The sequence below is a fragment of the Neovison vison genome, chromosome 3 (genome assembly GCF_020171115.1).
Source record: "Neovison vison isolate M4711 chromosome 3, ASM_NN_V1, whole genome shotgun sequence".
Lineage (NCBI taxonomy): Eukaryota > Metazoa > Chordata > Mammalia > Carnivora > Mustelidae > Neogale > Neogale vison.
This window is the reverse complement of record NC_058093.1, coordinates 105,059,369-105,082,146: the sequence shown is the minus strand read 5'-3', so window position 1 is coordinate 105,082,146 and position 22,778 is coordinate 105,059,369. Positions and strand designations below refer to the sequence as shown.

The following is a 22,778-nucleotide window of genomic DNA, read 5'->3' as shown; positions in this document are numbered from 1 at the left end:
ATTAGCCACCCCAGAAAAAAGATCTGTGAACTTGAAGAAACGTTAATGGAGACTATCCAATATGAAAACCAGAGGGGAAAAAAGAATTACAAAAGAAAAGGTGCCTAGCTGGCTCAGTCAGTAGAACAGCCAACTCTTGATAGTCCCATGATTGGTATAGAGAGTACTTAAAAATAAAATCTTTAAAAAAGAAGAAAAGCTGAGGAACAACTTCAAGCTGCCTAATATATGTGTAATTGGAATCCCCAAAGGAGAGATGGGTAAGAAAAAATATTCAAAGAAATAATATCTAAGAATGTTCAAAATGTAATGAAAACTGCAAAAACAAAATCTTAAAAGCAGCCTGAGCAAAGATGATTACCTGAGATTGAGAAAGTCATTCCACAATGATAAAGGAGTGTGTTCAAGAAGATAGAACGATCCACAATGTTTATGCACCTAACAACACAACTTCAAAATATACGAAGGGGTGCCTGGCGGGTTCAGCTGGTTGAGTGTACAACTCTTAATCTCGGGGTTGTGAGGTCAAGCAAGCCCCATGTTGGGTGTGGAGATCTCCTAAATTTATTTTTTTTTTAAGATGTTGTTTATTTGCTTGAGAGAGAGTTAGAGGGAGCGAGAGACAGAGAGAGAACACAGAGGGAGAGGGAGAAGCAGACTCCCCACTGAGCAAAAAGCCTGACACAGGGCTTGATCTCAGGACCCCTGAGATCATGGCCTGAACCAAAGGCAGATGCTTGACCAATTGAGCCACCCAAGTACTTCAAGATCACTTTAAAAGAAAAAAATAATAATACATGAAGTAAAACCAGAAAGTACTGGTTTAACATCAGAAAGCCCAGTTACTGGGATTCACCATATTCTCTTATCCAACATGGAGAATAAAACAAGGATTCCTGCCCTCACTACATGTTGTCTACACTGTCCCGGAGGCTCCATAATCAGGATAAATAAGGTAGAATAAATAAATAAAAGGCATAGGGACTGCAAAGAAAAAAATAAAACTATCTTTATTCTCAGATGTGATCATTTATGTACAAAATCAGATAGAATCTACAAAATAGGTTACAAGAACAATACACAAAAATCAAATTTTCAAATGCTAGCAGATTGGAATTTTAAAATACCACTTATAATAGCTATGAAAGACATAAAATAGCTCAGGATCTATCTTAAAAAGATGTAGAACATCTGCACATTAAAAGCTCTCAGATGTTGCTGAGAGAATTTAAAGTAGACCTAAAAAGTGGAGGGACATACACTCTGTCCATGGTCAGATTACTCAACATTATTAGGATGTCAATTCTCTCCAAATTTATCTATATTCCGCATAATCTCAATCAAAATCTTAAAAATAGGGTTTTGGAAAAATTGCCAACCTGATTCTAAAATTCATATAAAAATCCAAAGGATCTGAAATAACCAAAGCAATTTAAAAAAAAAGAACAAATTTGGAGGGCTAACACTATCTGGTCTCAAGACTTACTATTAAGCTCAGTAATCAAGGAAGTATGGTGTTGGTGTTAACACAGACAAACAGATGAAAAGGAAACAGGAAAAAAATATATATATATATATTTGTATTTTTTTTAAGATTTTATTTATTTATTTGACAGAGAGAGAGAGATCACAAGTAGGCAGAGAGGCAGGAGGGCGGGGGAGGGGAGAGAGAGTATGCTCCCTGCAGAGCAGAGAGCCAGACGCAGGGCTTTAACCCAGGACCCCAAGATCATGACCTGAGCTGAAGGCAGAGGCTCAAACCACTGAGCCACCCAGGCACCCCTATATTTATATATATATTTGTTTGTTTGTTTGTTTTAAATAAAGGTGCAAAGGCAACTTGGTGCAGAAAGAATAATCTTTTAACAAATGAACCTGGAACAATTAGATAGCTATATGCTAATAAGTAAGTAAATAAATAACTTTGATCCGTACTTTATATTATATGCTGATATTAACATATTAACTCGGTATGTATCACAGACCTAAATGTAAAACCTAAAACTTCAACACTCCTAAAACAAAAACATAAGAGAAAAATCTTTGTAACCTCAGTTTAGGCAAAGATTTCTCAGGTCCAATACCAAAAGCATGAGCTATAGAATGAAAAGATGAGGGGCGCCTGGGTGGCTCAGTGGGTTAAGCCGCTGCCTTCGGCTCAGGTCATGATCTCAGGGTCCTGGGATCGAGCCCTGCATCGGGCTCTCTGCTCGGCAGGGAGCCTGCTTCCTCCTCTCTCTCTCTGCCTGCCTCTCTGCCTACTTGTAATCTCTCTCTGTCAAATAAATAAATAAAATCTTTAAAAAAAAAAAAAAAGAATGAAAAGATGAGGCACAGACTAAGGGAAAATATGTGCAAAGGATATAACTGATAAAAGACTTGTATCCAGAATATATAAAGAACTCTCAAAACTGAATAATTAAAAACCAAACTAACCAAGCTTAAGGAAAACAAAAACAAAAACAAAAAAGGCAGGGGTAGAGCAAGAGTTTCTCAGATACAACACCGAACAATATATGCCAATGGCAAAAAAGCACACCAAAAGCAAACAATACCATTCATTAGGAAAATGCGAATTAAAACTATAATGATTAAAAGAGCATACATGGTCAATTAAAATTAAAGTATCTAAAACTCAAAAGATTAGCCATTCCAAGTGTTGGCAAGGACACGACAGAACTGGGACTCTCCTACACTGCTGGTGGGAACATAAAATGGTACAATCCTCTTGGTTAAACAGCTTTATAGTTTCCTAAAAAGCCAAATATATCAACCTCCTAACCCAGTCACACCTACCCTATCAGCCAGTCATTCCCACTTCTCGGTATTTCCCCAAGACAAGGACGCCCGTGCCCACACAATGACTGTTACAGAAATGTTCACAGCAGCCTATGTGTAATAACTCCAAACTGGAAACAACCCAAATGCCCGTCAGCAGGTGCCTGGACAGACAGATTGTGGTATATCCACATGATCGAATACTACTCAACAATAAAGGGGGGGAGCTATGGATAAACACATCAAGGGTGAATCTCGCAATAACTGTGCTGAGTGAAAGACACCAGACTGGAAGAAAAAAAAAAAAAAAGTACATCCTGTTTGGTTCCCTTTAACTCCAGAAAATGCAAACTAATCTATAGAGACAGAAAGCAGAGCAGCGGTGGCCTAGGGAAGATGAAGAGGCGGGAGGAACAGATTACCGAAGGACAGGAGGAAACTTCTGGGCATGATGGATATGTTCCGTATCTTGATCGTGGAGATGGCTGGCATGTATAAGACAAAACTTATCAAATTTCACGTTTAAAAAAAAAACTCCACTGAGACGTGGTTTTTTCCCCCCCAACTATCAGATTGAGAAAGACTAAAAGAGTTGATAACAAAACTGTTGCTGTGGATCTGAGGAAACAGGCGTTCTTATAGGTTGCTGATGGGAGTGTAAATCTCCATGGAAAGTGATCTGACAATATCTATCCATATTAAAAAAAATCCCATGCTTATGTCCAGAAATTTCATTTCTAAGAGATTATCTGCAAAGATAGGCTCATATATGTGAAACGACATAGGGTTATTCAATGCAACTCTGTTTATAGTGCCAAGTGTCCATCAGTAGGGACTAGACCAAAAAAACGCACAACTGATAGAACCAATCATATGTGGTGTACCTCCCATGCACAAAGAATGAAGCAGCAGCTCTTTATGGGTTCACACGGAACAGTGAATGAAAAAGGCGGGTTGTAATACAAGTTGCATACTAAGCTTCCATTAGGGCATAAAAGGGAGAAAAGATGATCTATTCATTTTAATGCTACTTGCTTCTTTCTGGAAGGATACACACAAAAACTAGCCTCGGTGACTGGCCCTGGGAGGACAACGTGGGTGGGTTACAGCAGTGCCAACAAGACCTCCTATCTAAGTAGATATAACACCTTTATGCCTTTTGAAATGGTTAAGCATGTGAGTAGGTGACTATTCACTAAATAAACACGGAGACATAAAAATTACAGGCAAGTGAAAAGTAAGTGAGGTTCATCTATATGGACAAATGTGGAAAGAACACCAGGACATAGTGCTAGGTGAACACAAAGAAAACAAGGAGCAGAACGAACACTATTGGTCATATGATCTCATTTGGGTAAAAATTAAGTAATGACGATAAAGTTTTGGTCTATGTCGGTTGAGAAATGCTGAAAAACACATGCATACCCATGGTTGGTAGTTATCTCTAGATAGTGGGATTTAGGGGGGCTTCTCACTCCACATTATCCATTTCTTAATGTTTAAACTTCTTTATTTGTATTAAGTTTGTATCATAGGGGGGAAAAAAAGAACTTCCTGGGCTGCCCTCCCCTGGGGCAGTTACTTCTCTTTAACCACTTTCCTAGAAATATAAGTAGAGTTTAAACATGACCTCACCTTTGATAGGGAATTCTACCTCTGGAAATTTATCCAAAGACTGTGACCAGTTACAGTCAGAGATTTACATCTGCGGGAAAACATACATGTGAATGTGGTCGTAATGGACAACAGCAAATTACAAAACAATCTATGAGATGTGATCCTGTGAGTGTAGAAAATACCAGTAAACAAACAGAAAAGGTCTAGAAGGGACGGAGGTGCTAAGGGGCTTCCCCACAAAGAGCATGTGGGCCTCAGGTCTCTGTGTCTTTTACTTCTTTTTAAATCTTTTTTCTGAACTAGTTTACAAATCGTATTGTGTTTCTTTTAAAAAAAAAAAAAGGAAGTGAAGTACACTAATAATCTCAGACCATTAAAATATAAAGGTGTTTTTGAAGAACTAGTTATGATTGTGAAAAAAACCTTCTAAATTAAGGACTAATCGGCCTGTCCCTTCCTCAGGGCCACGCCACAGCCATCTGGACAGTCCCCTTCTGGAGCCAGGGGGCCAAACAGATGCCAAGCTGGGTCATGTGAAATACGGAGGCCCCGGATTTGTCCATAACAAGGGGACGGGGACCAGCCTGGGAAAGGACAAGCCCAGGGAAAACACTAACGGTTCTCCCTCGGAGAACCGGGGGTCATTGAAGGGACAGCAAGTGGACAGATATCCTTTAGGAGCGGTCAGAGCGGTAGATGAAGCAGCCAGGTTGGGGCTGACGGTGGGGCCTCATTCCCCACTGTCCAGGCTGTCACGGAGGGGCCTCCCAGGCGGAGGGGGATCTCTGCTGAGAAAAAGGCTGTGCCCTATCCTCCTCCCAGAGGTTATAGCAGAGCCCCCTGTGGATGGGAAACCAACCCTAGGGAGGAGAGGGGAGCTGTGCCCCTGACTGTTCTACCTTTGGGAATTTGGACAACTCCAATGAAACCAGAAAGCCTCCGTAGCTTCTGTAAAATGCAAATGAAAATTCCCCCCACACATATCAAGCTTTCATCCTGGCAGGACCCAAGCACCTGTCCCACACCTCGTGGTGGTGTTTGCCAAAGCAGTACATGGTCTCAAAGGCCCTTCGGTGGAAGAGCATTTAAAGGCGAGAGCACGGGGTGCCTGGGTGGCTCAGTGGGTTAAAGCCTCTGCCTTGGGCTCAGGTCATGTTCCCAGGGTCCTGGGATAGACCCCTACACTGGGCTCTCTGCTCAGCAGGGAGCCTGCTTCCTCTCTCTCTGCCTGCCTCTCTGCCTACTTGTGCTCTTTGTCTGTCAAATAAATAATAAAATCTTAAAAAAAAAAAAAAAAAAGACATTTCCTGTGGCAATGCAAAGGTCAAGGGCTGCTTCCTTACTCAAGTAAATCAGTGAAGTGCCCACCCCTGAGTATGCAAACCCCAGATGCAACCTTCTCTAATCACCAGAACAGAGAAACTGTGATCCCAAGCCCCGAATATCATGGCTAGAAATGATCTATCCCAACTGCTTCATTTGACCGACAAGGAATAAGCTAGGAGAGCCGTGCCTGCCTAAGAAGTTCTCGTGCAAACTTCAGGCAAAGCCAGGCTAGAGCCTTGGTTACTGCACCACATCTCTAAGACCTTCTTCCCCAACGCAACCTGCCTCCCACCTAAATTTCCCTCCAAGTGCGTGTAAAAATATTGTACACAGAAATTATGTGTGGAGCTCAAATGAGCTATACAACACATGTTTTAAATTATACAAAAATGCAACTCTGTTATATTACAAATGAAGCATTTGACAACAATTGGTCTTACTCTCTCAAAGCCAGGTCACCAATCTGGAGACTGCTTGGCTGACTTATATTTCTTAGGAGAGGTGTCAAAGAATGTTGAACAAATGCCGTTTTCTCCTACTGAAAAATCCCCCAAAATTCATTTATCAACAAACATTTACCAAACACAAATAAAGAGACAACTGCAAAAGAATTTTAATGAGTATTACAAGCAAGAGAAAAGTCCAGAGACAAGTGGGAGCCTAGGTGTGATGCAGGACAGACTCCACATAGGAGGTGACACTTGAGTTATTGGCTTTATGGGTAGGAGAGGAGAGATACGCCAAGGACCAACAACAAAGGCCTTTAAAATCCTTATCAGTGGATGGAGGATGGATGGATGGATAGTTGATTAATAATGGAGATGGAGGATGGATTGAAGATGGATAGATGGATGGAAGGAAGGATGGAGGGAGGGAGGGAGGATGGATGGATGGATGGGTGATAGAGAGAGGATGGATGGTTGGAGGGATGGGATGGATGAGAGATGCAGGGAGGACGGATGGATGATGAATGATGGATAATAATAGATGGATGGATGGGCGATCAGGATGGATTGAAGACAGAAAGCTGGCTGGCTGGATGAACAGACTGAGAGGTGATAGGGGAAGCATGAACGGACGGGTGATGGAGGGAGGATGAATGGATGGATGGATGACCACTACTACCCTCGAAGCACTGAAAGTGCTCCTGAGGATTCTGAGGAGTGTTCTAAGAATGGGATTCATCTTCTCTTCCTTTTTCCACCAGCCATCAGGGTCACCAAGAGGTCTTTGTGGGGAGTTATCTTCAGGGAGTAGGTCACAAATAGGCAAAGCTCTTGCCTACAGATGGACAAAGGTTACTAGAATGAGAAGCGGTAGGTGCATATTTGCTGGGAATTTCCTCTTTTCTACTGGTGTGCCTGGCCTCCCTTGCAGAACAAAAAAAAACTGGAGAAACTGAGTCAGGCCAAACCCAAGGGACAGAGAATCACTTTGCTGCCCAATGCTCCATCCCCCAAAGAACCTGGGTTCCTGTGTGCTTATGCCTCATGACCTGAAGTTAACCCACAGATAATGAGGGACATCCCTAGGATCACAGAGCCACCCCTTCAAAGCATCCCCAGGCTCCCATGCAGGGGCCTTCTGCAGACTGCTAGAGCCCCTCTGCTCACCTTACCCTACAAGTAACACTGACCTCTCCCCCCACCTAGGTTCCAGAAATGCCATGCTCTGTCCATCATTCACCCGAGTTGCTCAGCCTGGACAGTCCTTCCGTCCCCTGCCCCTCAGTGGCAAGGTCCCAATCCTGGAGACCAGGTCTGGTTCTCTTCTGGAAGAAGCCTTCCAGGAATGCTCAGGGACCACTGTTTATTTGAACACATGAGCCACTGCCAAAAGGCCCCCACCCCAGGATTTCCCATTATTCTGACCTAGGACCCCGCAGTCCCTGACTCGTAGCTGCCAGGAAGAGCCCGGTATAAAATTCATTGTGAAGCAAGAAACTGACCAGCCTGGGGCCCCAAAAAACAGACATATCCAGTTTCTCTCTGACAACGGTTGAGGGCAATCCCTGCTCCTGGCAACACTCCTCTGAAGCTGTCTTTTGAGGTCACGCTGACCAATTCATGGCTTTTCTAATGTAGCCTCCCCACTAGGCATGGAGACTCTTGGAAGAAGATGCACGTTTGAGAACCCTGCTGGGATCTCAGAGGCCAGCGGCTTTTCACCAAGTTAGCAAGGTGTGTGCTTCCGGCGGTGAGCTTAATAAGCACAAGGCACATAACAGATGTTCCAGTAAGTGCCAGCTGATTGACTGATGGATTGCTCAAGGAATTCCTCCTGATGGCAGTGGCCACACTGTTTCCAATTCAAGGCACAGAAAAGAGTTGAAGATTTCCAGCCCAGTGTGAGAGCTAGGTGTGAAAATGTGCTGCTGCCTGCTTTGCCAGCCACAGCGAGAAGAGTACCAGAGTCCTGGTGCATGGGTCAGGGAGGAAACCCTAGCTGATGACAGCTCCCCCAGGGTTTCCTGATTGTAGCATTGGTAACATTTGGAGTTGGATAATTCCTTGTTGTGGGGGCTGGCAAAGCAGTTACTTACAAGATGCCAGTAACACACTTATTAGATGCCAGGAACACACACACACACACACACACACACCCCTCCAAGCTGTGACAACCAAAAATGTCTCCGGATATTGACAAACGACCCCTGGGGGAAAATCACCCTGGTTGAGAAACACTGCTGTGGCCCAGCTGTTCCCAGGGCAGCACTCAGAAGCCACGGCCAGGAGAGTAAAACTCACTCTGCTCAGGGCTTTTCCTTCCAATGACAGGTAAACATGAAGATTATCCAGTGTCTGCAAGACTCATTTTATCCATCTACAAAATGAGATCATAGTCTGCACGTGACTTGCATGTTTCTAGGTGTGCAGAAGGCACTCAGTAACTGTTTTTCCTGGATTTGTACATAGTTCTTCTGAAAACCTCAAGCCAGCATCTTCAATCTCTCCCCCAAAGCTACCAATGGAAATCGACTAAGGCCTAATGATGGCTTCTTAGCTGCCCAAATACTTTGGCCTAGCTAGACCACTTTTCAGAATCTATTCTAAAGTCACGATCAGAATTTCAGGCAAACATTTACATCAAAGACATCTATTCCAGCATCATCTATAATAACAAAACCAGAAACAATCAAGGGGCTCCTGGGTGGCTCAGGCAGTTAAGTGGTTAAGTGTCTGCCTTCGGCTCAGGTCATGATCTTAGGGTACTGGGATTGAGCCCTTGTGCTCCCTGCTCAGTGGGGAACCTGCTTCCCCCTTTCCCTCTGCCCCTGTATCCTCCCTCTTGCTCTCTCTCAAATAAATAAAATCTTATGGAAAGTACCTAGATGTCCATCAACAGATGAATGGATAAAGATGTGGTGTACACATACAATGGAATAATATACAGTCATCAAAAAAAACCCCCGAAATTTTGCCGTTTGCAACAACATGGATGGAACTAGAGGGTATTATGCTGAGCAAAATAAGTCAATCAGAAAAAGACAATTATCATACGATCTCTCTGATATGATGTATTTGAGAGGCAGGGCAGGGGGTTGTAGGGGGTAGGGAAGGAGAAAATGAAACAAGATGGGTTCAGGAGGGAAACAAACCATAAGAGACTCTTAATCTCATGAAACAAACTGAGAGTTGCTGGGGGGTTGGGGGGAGGGTAGGGATAGGGTAGCTGGGTGATGGACATTGGGGAGGGTATGTGCTATGGGGAGTGCTGTGAATTGTGCAAGCCTGATGATTCACAGACCTGTACCCTTGAAATAAATAATACATTCCATGCTAATTAAAATAATATAAATATAAATAAACTAGAAACAATGTAAATATCCAACCATGTAAGAGAATAAAATAAAAATACAATAGAGGCAGGTAAAGGAATATTATGATGCCCAGAAAGACCCCACATGAATAGAAATTACTCATTAGTAACCATGGAAAAATGTCTATGATATAATGTTGAGTGAATCAAGAGTTAGCGACTAGACACAATGTCACTTCAATTTTGTAAGAAAATACAGGACAGAAATATTATTTCATATAAAACAAAAGAAAGAGACTAGAAGGGTATTTAATGAAATTTCCCTCTTTATGTTCCGTAGTTCTCGGGGTGTTTTTGTAAAAAAGCACACCTGAGCCTTAAGATCTTGTGGGAAAGATATTTTGTTGTTGTTTTTCATATTTTTACATCAGAAGAGAAGGCTTTGCTTGAATCCCCAAGTGCTTAATCAAAGCCCAGACCTTGAACACAGAGCCCCTAGCCATGCAAAGAATTTTAAACCTAAATAAAGGGAAACTAAAAAAAAAAAAAAAAACAGAAAGAGAAGAGGGATCAACAGGGCCAAGACTACCGGTAAACAGCCTGAGGTACCCACAGGGTGAGCTGGGCTGGGCAGAGCTGTGGGTGAGACCCAGGCCTGCCCCATGCACTGCTCTGTCTGCCTGGCTGGTCCAGTCACCGGGTAACTAGAGGGAGACACACAGCACTCACTCAGGCAGCCAGCTCCGTAGATGCCTAGTAGATGCCCAGGACACTGGTAGTAGATGCCCTAGGCACTGGTCTAGGAGCTTGGCTCTCCCAGCTGAAATCATGGAAAGCACAAACAGGACTCATACCACACAGGTGGGTGGTGGGTGCCCAGGCAGGGGAGGCGGTCAGCTAGGACCCTCCAGTTCAACATACCCAGGCCTCCAAGCCAGATTCCAAAGGCACCATTGGCCTTAAGCTGCCTCTGGCTTTTCTTCCTGCCACTATGACCCAGTCAAGGTTGGGCCCCTTGAAGATGCCCAGGGATGGCAATTGAGGCCCCTTGAAGATGCCCGGGGATGGCAATGCCCACACTAGAGCATGGGGGGGCTCAGCCCTTCCTGGTAAGACAGCCGGGTGGAGTGCTGGGGGCCTGAGGGGCCTGCAGGGCCTGGGACTGAGGGCTGGATCTTGAAGTTCCAGCACCCAGGAGCCGTACCATAGAGCCCTGGAGGAGAAGGGCATCCCACATTCCTCTTCCCACAGAGCGCCCAGGGGAGCTGAGCATGCATGGACGGGAGACCATACTGCACCTTCAGACCTGCTGAATGCCTCCCAACAGCCTCCATCTGAACCAGCCGCACCACGGGTGACAGGGCGTCCACAATTCTTAAGTCCCAAATTCAGAGGTATCCAAGTTTTCTTTTCTCAGGTTCTCCTGAAGTCCTTGCCCAGGGCATGAAGCATCCACACAAAGTGAACTGTCTGCAAAGCAGGACCCTACAGATCACAAAGGCCCCGGAGGCTGGCCCACGCCGTGGGAGCCAAAGGCCTGTGGGGACCCGAGGGTCCAAGGCCAGCCAGGCCTCACTCACGGGAAAGGCCACTGGTCCTGGGACCCTGGACTTGAACAGGGACCCTGCTGGGCTCTCACGTGCAGCCTCATTTAAAACTAAAACACACCAGTCAGGCAGCTGTCAGGACACACACTCTGAGCTGAAAAGCAAGGGCTTGAGAGAAGCCAGGCAGGTGCTGATGTTTAGAGGCCCTGCACGCATCAGTCTCCTTCCAGGCTCTTCTGTGCCTTCTTCCTGTGAGGATGACTCAAGTCATAGTGAGACAGGATGTTCTGGAAAGAGAGTGACGCCAAGGAAGTGTGCGAGGACGGCGAGCTGTGACGGGGATGGGATGCCAGGCAGCACTGCAGGGCACTTGGGTGGCCAGCTGACCTCGCGGGTGCACATGAGCTGGGCAGAGGTGGGGAGACTCACCCCATGGGCCGTCCTCCCCTGCGGGCAGGCTCCTGCTGGCCCCCAGGCCCGAGGCCAGCGCCGCATGGGCAGGGCTGGGGCCATCCGCTCCTTTCCACACGCCCACTCCTGCCGGACTATCTCCTTCCTACCTTCCTTCGGAAGCCACAGACGCCCACAAGGTAGGCCTTTCAGCCAAGCCTCGGTGTGAGTGGAACTTTCAGAATGTCTGCTCAAACTGTGAAACACCGAACTGGGCTGTAAGGGGGTCCCACTTCTGGCCACTTCGCCCATGAGCACGCAGACAGCAGCTGTCTCGACGCAAAGGAGGGTTCTTAACACAGGAAAGAAAAAGGAGTCAGAGTGCCTGAGTGGCTCAGAGTGCTGAGCCAGTTCAGCGGCTGCCTTCAGTTCAGGATATGACCCCAGGGTCCTGGGATCGACCCCCATGTCAGGCTTCCTGCTCAGCAGGGGAGAGCCTGCTTCTCCCTCCTCCTCTGCCCCCCTGCCTTGCTCGGGTATTCTCTCTCTCTATCTCGCTCTATCTCAAATAAGCAGCTGATCACACAGCTAAAAGTCTTAACAATCGGCTGAGACCCATCCTGGGTTATCCATCCAGCCTTACAGATGCCAATGCTATACCTTTTCAATGCAAAAGTCACCAAGGAATCGAGGACAACACAGAAAGAAAACACTAATCCCCATTACCTCACCCTAAAAATCCTCCACATAATGCAGATCTCAGAACCCCTCTTGACAAGAATTCTCTCTCATTCACTAGGTACTCCCTGGGGCCTGAAAATCTGCATATTTAACAAGCTTCCCACCTAAATCTGAATCTCATCCAGGAGTCCCAAGAACCCCACTTAGAGGTGCCTGAGGCCTTATTCTCAGATTTGCCTCTGTAACTCATTTCCACTTCTGACTTCATTCTCTCGTGCTATTTCTTTTCTGTAGAAGTGCATCTTGGGAGAAGGAAAAAATATCTCATTCTTGGAGGGATCTGATAGTTAAGGGACTTATGGATGTATACGTATTTCAGAATAAATGTATATACAGATCACACATCCCACATTGACACTGAATGGGAAGAGCAACTTAACATACTATATCACATATTTGAGCAACAGACTATATTAAACACATTATCATATACATTTCCATAGATGAAGACATCTGAATTACACTCAAACCTGAAAATTCCTCACTGTGCAGCGGTAGAGCCTAATTTCTCCTTTCCCTACATAAGCAAGGCAAGACATGCACACACTCAGTCCGGGGACACCAGGCACGTCCCCTCACCTTGATCTCCGTAGACAGCAAGGGCCGGCCCTAAATATGCTGTCACAGCTTGGACACATAATGTATCACCATAGCATAACCTACCCCAGTCTGCAGAAATGTCTGAGTGATGTGCCTTCAACCTGTCATCGGACCACGATGACCTCAATTTTTGGAGAAGTCGTCAAAACCCCCCCTTGTCTTCAGAGATCCAAGACATATTTATGTGTCATCCCTCCTTTGGCTTGTGCGTAGCCTTCAAGAAAGTCTGAAAAGGCTATCACCACCCCCACCACCCACCAATGTCCTCAAGTTCATGCCCATCTATGCATCACACCGTGACCGCATCAAAGAAGTGCCCAAGCCCTGTTGTGGACTAGGGAGAATGACTGGGGGGAACGTGGGACATAGTCCTTGAGCAGCACCTCACTACAGAGTGAGGAAGACCCACACTTGCTCCAGATTCCGGTCCTCCCACCCTGCCTACTGTCTGATTCTTAGGGTGGGTGGTGAGAGACGGGGTGTCCTGGCTCCCGGGATTCTGAAGCCAAGGAATCCTAGATGACCTTTGCCAAGGTCCCCCCTTCCAGAGTCAAAGGAACTTGCACAGGGTCAGCAGCTCTCCCTCTCTCTCAGGGTAACCCCAAGGGTTTGGGCTAATTTTTCTTCATATTCACTCATCCATCTCACTAACTCTCTGCCTCAACTCTTGCCAGAGGAAAACAGCCTGAAAGATGATGTATGTAAGGAAGGATTCCTAGCAAATGACAAAGATGGGGGTAGGGGACATCAAAGGCCCTTGACCCTCTCCACCTGAGTTAGGTCATATTCCTCTTTGAAGATCAGTTCAAAAGGGAAGCCCCTCTTGGTTCCCAAAGCAGAGCTAGTTCAATCCCATGGGTTATGTTACCTTGATAGTCATGCTGGAATTATTTAAATGCATTTGTGTCCTCCCCCACAAGAAACTTGGGAAGAATTCTATCCCCTTCTTCTTAAACCACTGTTTGGTGAATTGTAGATTCGCAAAGAAAGAATTAACAAATTAAGAGCTATTCTCTGGCCATCAAGGTCTGCCTTACACTGCAAATACTTATATATTAATCTCCCCATCTCAGGTTTAAAAATATGGACTTTTTTTTTTTTAACTCCCAACATAATGAATGAGTTTAAATATTAGAAGTTGAAATTATTTAGTAAATCATTTCACCTGCAAAGCTCCTATTTGCATAACATTAATTCATGATGGCAGCTGAAACAAATTCATCACATTCTGTATATTAGAAGCTGATTTATGTAGGAATTGAAAAAAATCATGAGCTCAAAATTATGTTGACATGATGTACATACTCAATGGAGAAAGATTTTTCTCTTTCCTTCCCCCACCCTTTTTTTTTTAAATCATCCTAACAACTGAATTATGGTGAGCAGGAAAAGGATTTGAGCAGAGGAAGGAGACGAAGGAAATGAATAATGCTAAGCCTCACGTGTGTGGCAGGCTCTTGGTGAGCATAGACACACTCTCTGGTTATTAATGTCAAGTATGCCAAAGATACGCTGGAAAATCATTACCATTCATCGCCACTAACCGCCATTAAATTTCAATCAATTCAACTTAGCACAAGTGTACTTGAGCGGCCCTTACAGTTCCTTATAAATGTGGCTCAAAAGTCGGGCTGACTTATTGCATTGTCCACCGCACAAAGAAGCATGCCTAAGCGTCTGCTTGGACCCGGGGACGGATGCTCTTTTAACATCCTAAGCATTCAGAGATCTTTCTTTTTCTGAACTAAGAGGTCTCATATCCATGCAGCTCAAGACGAGTTGGGGGAGGAGGAAGACAATTCTGAGAGACCACCACTCCTTTCCTGCCTTTCTGGTGGCGACAGGGCTACAGGACGCCTTCTCGCTTGTAGTCAGCCTCCCATATGCCCTACAGAAAGTTTCTGACGGCACCAGAAGTTTGGTGGCGTCAGAAACACGGCCCCTCTGTCTCCTGGCTCTGGCGAAATGATCTCAACCCATTCTGCAAACTGAACTGACCTCGAACCCCTTCCCCCCCACCCCGGGAAGGGGAGGGCGAGCCAACCCTTCGGGAGCGGGGGAGGGGAGAGGGGCTGGGGCCGCAGCTTGGGCAAACCGCGCTCTTCCCAGGTGCGGAGCAGCGTGGCCCGCGCGCTCTGGGGCGCTCGCGCAGCGACAAAGGCGGCAGCGGCGTGGACCCACTGGGATCTGGCCCGCTGGCTTTCTTCCCGACTCGCCACGAGCACGGTCCAGCCTGCCGCCACTCGCCACTCGCCGGAGGCTGCCGGTGCGCCCGCTGGACAATGTGGCCATTGTTCCGGCGCCGCAAACCAGGCCTGCGGGCAGGTGGGAGGAAGGCCGCGCGGCCGGCACTTGGGGCACCGAATGTCCCCCAGACGCGGGCACGGTCCCGTCGGCCTGGGCGCGCAGCCTCCTGGGCCAGCCCTCGGCGGTGTGGCAAGTGGAGTGGGTGAGGGGCGGGAGTGGGTGTCCCGGACAGGAGGGGAAAGTAGAGAGAAGGGAAAAGAAGGAAAGGAGATGGAGAGAGAGACAAAGAGGGTGGGAGAAGGAGATGAGGTGGGGGGGAATAAAGCCATGAAAGAGGAAATGGTGGAAGAGAGATGTTAAAGCAGAAGGAGGTGGGAGGGAGCAGAAAGGGGCGGGGGAGAAAGATAGAAAGGAGACAAAGAGGAGAGAGAGCAGGGGAGGAAGAAGAGTAGGGCTAAGAGAGACAGACATATGTGCTCCAGAACTGGATGTACCACAAGCTGCCCAAGAAGCCTCTGGAAAGACTAAGAGTTCACCCTCTTTGGTAGAGGGAAGCGGTTCCAAACCCCGCCGAGTCAGCGAAGTGTAATCACACCAGGAGCTTTGCTTAATTACAGGTTTGCAAGCAGGGCTGGAGGAAGAGAGATACTTAACTGTGTCCCCGGGAAGGCCTAGGCAGGCACTCAACTCGTTTGTAAGTTTGGGGAATACAAATATCCATGTCCACTCGCCCCTGGCCCGAAGGTCCCCCAGAACCAGAAATCTTGGAGGATGAGGCTGGGGGTCTGCAGCACGGTAGACTCAGGCTGACCAGGCACAGCCATCCTCTCCAACCTTTGAATGTTCAGTCGGGACAGGAGCCCCAGGCTCCCCAGTGCTGGTCAGCGAGGAGGCCACAGGCCTGGGGAGGCCCCGCCTCAGCCTGAAACACCGCCACCGGCCCTCTTCCTCCGCCCTCCCCCCTCTCCCCTTTCTCCCCCGTCACTCGCAGGAGGCCAGGGGCCCTCGGCCCAAGGGGGGAAATCAATCCCGTGCTAATGAATAAAAAGTCCCCTTTATTTCACTGCTGTTTTTGGTTCATTAAATTTTCCACAGATTTGCAGAGAAGAAAACATAATCAATAAACCTTCACAAAAGTGAACGTGTGAAAAAGACCGGAGAATGGAAAAGGCAGATAAAAGTGATATCGGATCACAGATTTCAGCAGCAGATGACAAGCTGGGCCTGCAGAAGAATCTCGGTGGACCATCACCCCTTGGCGGCTTTCCTTCCCTTTGCTGAAACTCTTCATTCAAGACAATAGCAAATGCACTAAAACTTTTTTCTTATGCTAATGCCTGAAACCCGGCACTCACAGTTAAAACACACTTCCCAGCAACCTGTTTTTTTTTTTAAACAACACACATGCACACACAAAAAACTGCATTCACTTATTCAATTTAAATTTTAAAAAAATCTCAAAAACGGTTTAATATGTACCCTTTGGTCCCATCTTAACTGAGTTATGTTCCCCCACTTGGCATGTTTTTAAGGAAACCAGAATCAGAACACAAACGGGATAATTGAAGATGCTTCTGTTTGTGAAGGACTTAGGATAAATAAGATATTAACCCGAAGAATGTATACTGTTCTTATTGGTGCATTTTTTTCAGAGTTTTCAACAAAGTTTTGTTTGCTTGAAATCTAAAAACAATGAACAATGATTTGTTTTTTGTTTTTTTTTTAATCCTATATTCCACAGCAAACACTCAAATTAATTTTAGAGAAAATGAGTAATATTGAGTCTGGAGTCCTATGTTTATTGGAAATCCACAAAGCCACAGCCCTTTTCCAACGGACACTACCAAACACCAATGTCCCCTTCCTTTAGGGTCTTTTAAGTAAGCCTGAGGAAACAATTACAGAGTAGCTCCTCTCCCCGAGGTCTTTAGACTCCAGTAAGCCTTTTCACTGGAAATTGCTGCATATTCTGGTGGTCGGTACAAACACCTAGTCCGCCTCCGAATTTTCTGGAATCTGAGACTAGTCCCCCTCTTTGGCATTCTTCACGTGTTTCATTTGTCCGTGCCTCTGACACTTACTGAAAAGAAGAAAGGGGGGAACTGCTTCCCTGGGGTTCCCTTTCAAAGGGCCCTGGCCCAGCGGGGAGCAGCTGCAGCTGTCCAGGGCGAGGCCCCACCTGGCCTGGCCAGCCCCCCCCAAACACAGCCGCTGCCGCTGCCACCACCACCACCACCTCCCCTGCCCCGTGCACCCCGGAATGGGCCCTGGAACAGGTAGGATCTCCCCCCCCCCCCCCCCCCCCCCCCCGCCACACACACACCCCAGCCTAAAGAAGCCAGACGGGTTGCTCAAGCCAGCGTCAGGAGGGAGAGTCGTTCAGATGAAAGGAAGTCCTGCTGAACACACACTTTCCCAAGAAAAGGCAAGCTGCCTCACCCCTAGGGGACAGAAGGATGCAGGACTCCCTTCTGAGCCTTAACAAGCCAGTGGGGTATGTAGGGGTTTCAGAGGGCACATGACAACCTCCTAGTCTCATTTAAAGGGAATTGCTGGCATCTGTGGGGCGAACCACCCCATCCCCCTGCCGAGGGTGGCAGAGAGAGAGAGAGAGACAGAGAGAGGCCCCAATGGAAGAAGGGTGTTTATTAGACAAATATCCAATTTTGTCTGCCTGCCTGCTGAATCCCCCGGCTTGCTAATCCAGCCCTATGGGCTGCACTGTGTACAGGGCACTTGTGGGAGTACAAAAAGCATGAAGTATTTGTGTATTTTTCAGTCGGCAGTGCAAACAAGCCAGCTACAGTACAGAGCCTCCAAGACCCCCACAGCCAGGCAAGGAGCCGCTAACTAGTGGCCCTGTGGCCCCCTCTTCTGACCAGGCAACTCGAGGGATTTCCTCTGCCCAACGCTCCCCCCACAAGTGGGCAGGAGCGCCCCTGAGAAAGTGGAGTGGTGCTCCAGAAAGGCCTCATCTAATTCCACACACACTTCAAGGTGGGCCAAGTCCAAATTTCCCTCCAAGGCCATGGCCAGGCCAGGGTTAGTGCAAGCTGGAGAGGAGCCTGGGTTTCTGCTGGAGGACTCTGAACACTGCAAATTCCCCTCAGAACAACTCCCACAGTGGATAAAAACATCTCTACCGGTCCCACCCTGTTCCTCTCCAACCTGGCCCTGGTATGGGGGGGTGGGGTTCTTAATCTCAGCCTCAACCACTGACTTTGCAAACAGACTGCTCTGACCACAGAGGAGAGCTGGCTGGTTCACCCCCGAGGGCTAGCTCCTGGGCAGGTGGGCTCTATGCCTCCATGGTGATCTTCCCGCATTAGTGTCAGTCTCCCTAGAACCACTAAATAACCTCCTGAAATCAGACTTCTCCAAGCAGCAGGAAAAACACAAGACCATCAAGATTACAGAACATTAACTTCACTTTGCAACTCTCAGACAAGTGACAACTTTCCTTCTGTCTGGGTCTGAACGGAATTTAAATCCAGGAGAGAACATCCCCACAATTTCCTCCAACCTTCCGTCTGTGGGAGGGAGAAGGAGCAGGTCCCGGAAAACGAAAGCAAGAAAGCTGAAGGAAGAGGAGCAAGGAGTGCAGTTAGAGGAACCAGCAGCAAGGGAAGCCTGGAAGGCTCGCTTCTGCAAGTCTACATTCTACATTCTAGACCTGACGCCCCAGGGCACACCAGAAGCTGGAAAAAGCCTAAATAAAGAACATCAAAATTAAAAGCAGCCAAGCAAGGCCAGGGTCTCCCTCCCCTCCCCTGGGGGGAGACCAGCCCAGGTAGCCACACAATGAATTGCCTCCCGACTGAGCCACTGCAAAGCCAAGCTCCCAGGCGCAGGGAGGCCTTACCCCCAGACACTGGGAAGCCCAGAGAAGGAAACCCCCAGCCAAGGTAAGGAAATGGGCGGGGAGGGGGCTTGTAGGTGAAGTGGCCAGAGCAAACAGAGCTCGTCAGGGGGACTTGCGACGAGTCCGCCTATCCCTCCGCTTTCCACCGCTGTATATTTTGGATTTCACAGTTTATTTACTTTACTTTTTGGCACTGAGCCCCCTGAGCATGCCAATACAATATTTGTTTAAACACTATTTTATGCCGCTTGTGAGGGAAACGTTTACTTTCAAATTCTCCAACATCCCCCAGAGCCTCGTCTGCAAACAGCGTATGAGCGTTTTACAACTGCTCCCTTTATCTGAAGCTGTCGGGATTAAACCTTCACACGCCCGGGGAGGGCGGCGGGGCTGGGGCCCAGGATTCCGCCGCGGCCACTGGACTGCAAAGCCCGCGCCAGAGGCCGTGCACCCAGCGGGATGCCCGGGTTGGGAGGGCAGAGCGGCGCATAAAACACACCCCCTGGGCCCTGCACCACACTTGCGAGGGGTCTACTTTTCCAGCGGGGATCTACCCAGACAGCCAAATAAAAAATTATACCGAAAAGAAGGGAGAGGGGAGAGAGAGAGAGAGACACCCTAGAAAAGGGGGGGGTGTCCGTGGAGGCCCGTAAAAGCGCCTCCGCCGCCGATCACCCGGCTTGAAGCGCGCGGGCTCCATCCCGAGCTCCTCGCGCTGTAAAAGTCGGGTTTCCAAGGAAATGACAGCAATTACTGCCGGGCTGAAAAGGCGCCGAGTAGGGTGGACTTCCAGCTCCCCGACGCGGCGGGTGCACTCACACTCATACACTCACAAGTACACGCTCCCTTCCTCCAGCCCTCCCTATCACCCCCCCCCGCCCCCGCCCCCGTCCGGGGAAAAAACGCTCCCCTCTCTAAACCCTTAATAGGATTGGCGCCCAACTCTCTACGCGCCTCTCCCCATCCATCACACACAGATCAAGTTGCAGTAGTGGATTTTTCAAATTCCTCAGCAAATATACTTGTTGAGAGATTGGCCTTTGGGGGGTTGGGGGGGAGATGATGAGTGGGGGCGGGGAAGAAAGTGAGGGGTGGGGGGACCCGAGGACGGGGCCAGGGATTACGTGCGGATCCCTTCGTGAAGTCAAGCGGATCTTGGGGCGGAGGGCAAGGGAGGAGGAGGAGTTGGAGGAAAGAAGCAAGGAGGGAGGCCGAAGAGGAGAGCCTGACCGAGGGGGAGGGGGGCAACAGGGCCCGCAGACTGGGAGGAAGGAGCGAGGAAGAAAGAAAGGCAGGGAGGGCTCCGCGACGGGCAGCGCGGAGAAGTGCAGTTAGAAGTTCACAACTGGCAGGCTGCAGTCCCTCTACACACAGCATACTCCCCTAAGACACGCTCCCACTGCCCACCTCCGAGAGCTTTGCAGCATCCCAGCCTGCGGTGCTACCCACCACCTCCCACAAAAACAGCCCGGGGCTCAGGCGCGGTGAAGACGGGGTGGGGGTCGGCTAGCCTGTGCACCCAGGAAAGACAGGCTCTTCCCCCAGGTAGGAAGGGGGATGCAAAATCGCCCCCGGACACGAGTTCCTAGCCCCGGACCCCACTGTAGTCTCCCCATGGTTTGGTCTGAGCCCCAAGCGGGGCCCTCTCGCCAGCCCTCAGCCCCCCAAGCCCGGTTCCCCGATCCCCGTGCAGTGGCGCGGGTACGCGGCCGAAGGACCCTCCGAATCGGCGCAACATCCCAGTCGGCCCGGGCTCGGCCGGGGTAGGGGGCACTTCGCAACGCAGAGCAAGCAAAAGAAGGCCAATGCAACTTTACCGAGGGAGACAAAAGTTTGCCTCTAGCACGCAGGTGGCCTCCGGGGCGCCGGGCGGTGGCTTCGGGCCCCCATCCCAACTTCGCTGGCGCGGCGACTCGCCGCGGGCTGCCGTGTACCGGGACTCAGTCCGGCTGGGGCGGGGAGGGCCAGTCAGGGGAGGGGACCGAGAGGCGGGCGGGGGCCCAGCAGCCCCTACCGCCGGCGAGCCGGCAGCTCCCCTAGTCTTCCGCGCGCCGCGCGGCCCGCGCTCCTTCCTGCGGCTCCTCTGGCTCCCCCGGCTCCTCCTCGCCTTCCTGCGTGTCCGCCGCCGCCGCCTCCCGCTCCTCCTCGAAGTCTCATTGATGGGAGTTTGAAAAAAAGTCCGCGGAGCCGTGCTGCCTCGGCTGGCGAGCTCTGGCACTCCTGCAATCCATCAGCGCCGCCCGGACGGCACAGCGCCCCCGCGCGCACGGCTGCAGCACACCCGGGCGCCGCGCCCCAGCCCGCGCCGCGCGCCCCCGCCCCCTGGGGGACCCAGGGGACCCGCGGGGGTGGGGGGGCTGGGAGGGGGCGGCCGAGGACCCTCCTCCCCAGCGCCGAGGAGAGACAGCACAACTACGAACAAAGTTCGAACAGAGAAGGAAAGAACGCGCCAGTTTCCAACTTTTTTTTTTTTTTTTAAGGCGCCGGGGTGGGTGGGTGGGGGGTCGCTAACTCAAGTCAGATGAGCTCCGGAGCTGAGGCGCAGGGACTGCTCTGTTTTCAATCTCTGAAATCACCCGCCCTCCCCACCTCCCTCTTCCCCCTCCACCGGGAGATGCCCGGGTCGCTGTTCTCAGTGCGCCCGCTTCTCCGGGCGCCGGGCCGGAAGCCGGGGACTGGAGGCAAAACGGGGTGGTGGGGGGGACGGCGGCTGGCACCGCGCGGACCCTCTTCCAAGCCTGCAGCGCGCGCAGGTGCCGGGGGTCCTGCTCGCGCCCCCCGCGGGCGCTCACCCGAGTCGCCATCAGAGCGCAAGCAGGCGAGAAGCGAGAAGCCTTCTAGGTTTGGTACGTGTGTGTTTTGTAGGGAGGGTTTTTGTTTGTTTTGTTTGTTTTTGTTTTTTTTTTAAGAGACTCCACTCTAGCTGCCACAGCCAGATGGAAGTAATCAGAACCCAACAACAACAGAGGAAGAAGGAAGAAAAAAAACTTAACTGAATTTTGGGCCAAAGTGTGTATGGGGGTGTGTGTGGAAGAACTTGCTTAAGCAAACTGGGTGACTAGCTCTGGGCCCTCGAGCCACACCACTGCCCAGAACTGAGCAGCCTGGTTTCAGAAGCATGAGCAGCGGATTAAAGTGTCCCCCAACTCCTCGGGGACCACCATTCTCTCTGTGCTGAGGGGTCTCACCCGAAGTGTGCCCCATTCGGGGATTTCTTGATGTTCCTTTCTAACATTTGTGAAACACTACGTGCTAGGGGACACGTAGTAATTCCTTTATATTATTTCACCTTCAAAACTCTGAGTTTGATTCTCCATTTCACAGGTGAGAAGACTGAGGTTTACAGAATTTAAGTGACATATCCAAGGTCAGAGTGCTGAACCGCCATCGTGCCTGTATTTCAGGGGTTGTAGCATTGGTTCAACTAAACTGGCCCCGCTGAGGAGTGGGAGCATCTCTCCCTTCAGTCTTCCTTCCTACAGTTGCATCTTGCCTGGAATGCAGGAGAAACAAAGGCTCAGAGAGGCAATTCGACCCTCACTGTGGGGGTGTGACTTTCACAAACCCATTTTACCTATACAATACCTTTTGGTCTGTAACTCTCTCCAGATACCACTGACGATTTCCCTAATTTTTTTTTTTCACGTTTTACTCAAAGAAGGAACATTATGGTCCCCATTCCCTATCACCCTACCTTCCTTCCTTTCTCCTTACATTCACTTACATGAGAGAAGTTAATAATTTCTTCCTGACCTAGAGAAAAAAATATGAAGAACAATATTAGAACAATTTGATGCTAATTTTGTTTTTCACAAATAGGCTCTCCAGATGAGGGGAAAAAAAACCCGCAGGGTTTTTTAAAAGCAAAACTTGCAGAAGCCAATGCATTTATTAAAGAGAAGAAAAGTTTG

At 48.9% G+C, this 22,778-nt stretch overlaps 1 protein-coding gene across 1 annotated transcript in view; it reads right to left on the bottom strand.

Moving 5' to 3' along the window:
• GLI2 (GLI family zinc finger 2) overlaps nt 1-20,825 on the bottom strand; it is a 246,775-nt gene extending 225,950 nt beyond the window's left edge. Inside the window, exon 1 of the mRNA XM_044242640.1 lies at nt 20,685-20,825. The gene's annotated coding sequence lies outside the window, so the exon portion shown is untranslated. The remainder of the gene's footprint in view (nt 1-20,684) is intronic.
• Nucleotides 20,826-22,778: the final 1,953 nt, after the last annotated feature.